The 5,160-nt window shown below is 36.2% G+C and overlaps 1 long non-coding RNA gene across 1 annotated transcript; it reads right to left on the bottom strand.

The window, feature by feature from the left end:
• Positions 1 to 2,280: 2,280 nt before the first annotated feature.
• On the bottom strand, positions 2,281 to 2,815 carry LOC149934364 (uncharacterized). The gene is made up of 3 exons (XR_016472165.1): positions 2,677 to 2,815; positions 2,428 to 2,597; positions 2,281 to 2,345 (listed from the first exon to the last, which is right to left on the bottom strand). It is a non-coding gene; the product is annotated as an uncharacterized LOC149934364 (long non-coding RNA).
• Between the last annotated feature and the right edge of the window lie 2,345 nt (positions 2,816 to 5,160).

Below are 5,160 nucleotides of genomic sequence, written 5' to 3'. Positions count from 1 at the left end.
AATTTTTTTGAGATATAAATTAATTTTTAAAGAAACAACCACTATTGTACAGCTTGAAAACTTTATTTGACGCGCTATTCATGTTTTAACTCTAACGCATGAGTTTTTGTCAGGCGCTAAAAATTGTAATACGTTTTAAAACCCAAACCATGTATCATTTTAAGATTTTAGTACAAAGTTACGTGGTTTTGGTTTTAAAGCGAAGTATTACAATTTTTAGCGAATGTCAAGGACTAATGCGTTCGAGTTAAAACATGAATAGCGCGTCAAATAAAGTTTTCAAGCTGTACAATAATGGTTGTTTCTTTAAAACTTAGTTTTATGTACAATGCTTAGCCAGTTCAAAAAATATATTTTAAACAAACAATAGTCAATTAAATTTGATTTCTCGAAAACTATTTGTTTGGTTTAATCTTATTTCTCACAAATATCTAATCCTACTTTACGATACGATGCTTCAGCATTTTGTGAAGTCTTGGTACATCCTTTAATTAACAGTGCTCTTCGTGCACTCTGATAATTTAAACTTGTGAGTTTTCCAGCAGTGACATATTTCATCTGACTAAAAAGTGTCTCGACGGCTGACCCATTAATCCTAACTGGAAAAACATACCGTGTTGAATGCCTAGTTGTAAAATCTCCTACATAGTCTATAAATCCATAAATTGAAACTCTGAGAAGCTCCCAGGTTTGCCAAGCCAAAAATTTGGGGTTATTGGTCATGGAAACATTTACATCTTCATTAATTCTTTCAGTGGCCCAATACTCGAAGAACTGCAATCCCTTTAGCATGGATTTGACTGGATCCGAGTCCACACCATAAACAGGCTTATGTGAAAGCAAGCCTTCTTCAAATATATTGTGACAGGCTTTTAGGAAATCATAGCAGGTCATTACTTCTGCTCGGTCAACTGGCGGCGCTTCAAACATAGGGTTCGCATAATTAAACATTTCACCCAAAACTGGCATTTGCTGCATTATACTAGCAGGAGTCATGTTCAACTTCGACCAAGAATCTCTAATGATGTGTGATTGCAAGAGACCTTTAACTTGAACAAATTCATCGCAATCAACGCGATGATCTTCCCGTTTCTTCATATCTTATTTGTTGCCATCCAAAGCGAACACCACTTTTTAGGAAATCCCTAGTACCGTCATCTTGCGAGTTAAACAAAGCATTGATCATATTTTTTAGTTGATGGGTTGGACATACAAGCCAGTAGATCCACGCATCTTTGACACACGGATTTCTAAATTTGGTGTTAAACCGGAAATTTAGTGATCCATCCACATTTACAGATGGCTCCTGCGCTTTAGTTATGCCAAGGCTTTTTCTCATAGATGTCATATTGCCACTACCTCCATCGCAGACTAGAACTCCAATTTCAAAACCAACCGTGTGAAACGCAAAAATGCACTTTAGTGTGCAACTTGATATTGCAGCATGTGATACTGGCTTTTCAAACATAAAATATGGGCCAATGACATCATACTTCATTGCAGTACAACGCCATAAAAATTGCAGGACATACTCGGCTTCCAGCAGTTCTGTAGCAGTTTTGGATTTGAAAAGATCTTCCAAAGAAGCAAAGTTGGTTGAATCCAATGCACATCCCAAAAATTCACCATTTGCGGAGTTCCACATCATTTTGCCGATAATCTTAACTTCGTCGAAAATTAGTGCTCCTTCTTTTGGAGGATTACAGGATCCAGGTTTATCTAGGATAAACTGATCAAATTTTTCTGACTCTTTTTGAAGATAAACATAGTCAATACCACTTTTGCTAGGAATTTCACGAATTTTATCTCGCAAAGTATAAGCACTAGGTAACTTTAGAACATCAAATGATGAGAGTGCCTCATAGGCTGAAGGAGAGCGGGAGAATACAGCTAGCGCTATTCTGTAGGTTAGTGGACTCCATCTGTTTCCATTAGAACCCTTAACACATTTTTCTTGATCTTTGAGGAAGTCATTATCTGGATCTCTCTTACTGTTGATCTCCCAAGCCTTTTTTAAAGCCAATCCTACAATTTTATTTGTTTTCATTGCATCTTGAAAAATTTGTTCCAAGTCTTTCTGTCCCTTTAAGTTTATTTCTTTTATAACTTCTGTTAGATTTTTGTCCTGATTGTCACTTAGTTCAAGACTAGTTTCTCTTAGTATATTTTCAAGCTGTTTAATTTTCTTGGTTAACTTGAACCGGTTTTGCTTGTTTTGGAGGATTCGTTTTTTTTTGGATTTAGGAGTAAGGACGCTGATCCGACACTTGGAATCCACGGCTTGTCTTCTCATTTTGGTTCTTGGGGTAAATTGATCCTTCTTCTTAATTTGATCTTTTATATACCTTTAATTATAACAAACAAAAAATGCGTCAATATTTAACATTGCCCCTTTAAGTTGGTTCTGTCATTGCATTAAATATTCACCATTTTAGAGCCCGGCATTCTGAACATTGATATGTCTTATGTAAAAGTTTTTCCTTGGAAGCGTTAGCTGGGGGAGTGAACCACGTCAAGCACTCCTTTGATTGAACACGTTCAAAAGGTACCAAATGCTTCTGGAGATTTTTGGTGTACTGGATATTTTTCAATTCATCCTGTTACCATGCATAAACATATTAATAAATTGACATTCAGGTACACGATAATAACAATGATCATAATTTATACTGGCACCTTTGATAATCCTGGACAAAAAACATGGCCTTCACCCAATTTGAGAAGAGCCGTTTCAATGACATCTAGATGTAGCAGTTTGGTCTCGAAGTCGAAATACTCATACTCAGAAACGGGTTGGAACAAGATTGAAATATAAACCTTTCCATTTGAAGAAAATATTAACTTGATCGGAGAATCATAAAATGTGGAAACCGCTATCAATCCATTCACCATTGAAAATTCAATATTTTCCGACTCCCCGGTAGCATTAGTCATTCGTTTAAAATAAAAATCAGCTATGCAAACATAAAAAAAAATTTTAAATAAATGAAGTAGTTTTGAAAATTTTATAAAATCTTTTTACTTTTTTTTTTAAGAGTGTGGAAAAAAAACTCTAGAGCTGACAATGCCACCGTTGTTGAAGTAGAGTCTTGATATTCATTCAAAGCAAATCTTTTTGAACCTATTTCCTCCAAAAACTTTTCAGTCTGGTTAGAATCACGCACCTCCTGGGCGCAAGTACAAATTGGGACAGAAGGAATACATGATTTTGTAGTACTATTATTATCTCCATCAGAACTTGAACAATTTTCTTTGTCAACAAGTTTTCTTTTACGCTGCTTTTGAAAAGTTCCACCTAACATAAATTTGTTGATCTCACTCCATTTGTCTGGAGGTACGTAATTACCAAATATCTCAGTTTGGGTTTCTGATACCTTTGCGTACTGTACAGTTTGTGTTTCAATATCATTACAGAGGCTTTCACTTTGAGTTCCAATTTCAATACTCGCCAGGCTTTCAGTTCCCACACCAATTTCTGTTGTTATAATACCTTCATTTAGAGTATCAGTTTGAATTGACATTTCTAAAGATATTGGTTTTGGCAGTTCCATAGTTGTTTGTAAGCCCACAGTATGGTTTTCTTTAATGTAGAAGTTAATTTGGGTGCTCTTATTTTTTGGTTTTAGAGCCAAAAGAGCCAACTGCTCTTCTGTTCTTTTCCGTGGCATTTCAAATGCAAAAGAAAAATATCCCTAAATTGAAATAAAGTAGATGATTACATTGATGAAATTTTATTTTATAACCCAATTGAAAATTAAATAAATAAAATTCAAAACAAACCTAGAAAACGATGTAGCTTATCGGGCCTTTGCATCAAAGGAAAATAAAGTATTTCCACGGATTATAGAATCTATAAACCGTGGTATTTCCAAAGCAAACGGTGCAGACGATTTTTTGATATTTGTTCCCGGCAGAGCTGCTAGTATCGCGATTCTCGTGAAACTATTTTTCGACGTCGCGTGACGTATAACGATGACGTATAGTAGCGCTAAGGCGATTGGTTTTGGAATAAAGCGGGAGAATGACACCCCCAGTCGTTTCTCATTTTACAAGGCTATTGTAGTGGAAGGTAGCGAAGGGCCGTAGAGGTCCACTTTATGGTTTTTATATATATTTTTGCTTTTAGGGAAAAGACTACCTTCCAGTTGGCCTTTTAGTAGAGAAATGGCCCACCCGATGTTTACGTCCCTTTCGGACGTTTTAGGAAAAAGCCAACCGCGCAATACCGAGCTAATATCGCGAAAATAAGGTAATGAATTTATTACTAATTATATTTCATGCGGGTCGAATACGTTTCTAGTCCTTTATCGACAATTGAAGATATGGCCAACGCGGTGTTAACGAGCCTTTCCGACGTATTAGGAAAAAGCCAACGACGTCCATTCGCCGAAATGGTTTACAACAGATATATATCTGGGATACGGTAGAACGCGCGACGAGGTAAATAAATAAGTTTAAAGTGTTGGACAAATCTATCCTATATTAAATAGTTATAAATTGCAATAACTTCACCATGAAAACGTATTTAGCACAATGTTTTACGAAAATTATATATTTAAATTATTATTAATATTATAAATATTGTTGATTCACATTGAATTTTATATTAGAAATGTTATTGATGAATATTGTTTTAGCCAACCGCGTTTTGACAGTTCAAGAAATGGCCAATCTGGTGTTTACGTCTCTTCCGGACGTTTTAGGAAAAAGCCAACTACGCCATACCGAGTTAATATTACTTGAAACACGTCTTAAGTTGGTTTTGGACGTTTCAAGAAATGGCCAACCCGGTGTTTACGTCCTTCTCGGACGTTTTAGAGATAAATTTGGTATATGCACGTATTTACGTATTTCCGGGGCCCTTCGCTCTTCATTCGCGCCGCTTGCAAGGGATCAGCTGGGTTTCCGATGTTTGAAACTGGGTGGAATCCATTTCTGAATCCGTGAGCATATGTTAAAAAGTTTTGAGATATTTAGAGTAACTGCAAACTGAATGGGTCCGCTTTTAAAAAAAATGGCCCGGGCCCCGAAAACATTTGCACGCGATTTTAAAAGGTTCATGGCGCTATTTATAGAGGTACAAGGCGAAGCTAGGGGTCAGCTGGGTTTCCGATATAGTTGTATACTAGGTCTAAAACATTCTACACAGTTTCCTATAGG

This window comes from Leiobunum rupestre, chromosome 7 (assembly GCF_980474605.1).
Source record: "Leiobunum rupestre chromosome 7, qqLeiRupe1.1.hap1, whole genome shotgun sequence".
Classification (NCBI taxonomy): domain Eukaryota; kingdom Metazoa; phylum Arthropoda; class Arachnida; order Opiliones; family Sclerosomatidae; genus Leiobunum; species Leiobunum rupestre.
The sequence above is the reverse complement of the archived record's forward strand: the minus strand, read 5'-3'. Positions and strand labels throughout refer to the sequence as shown.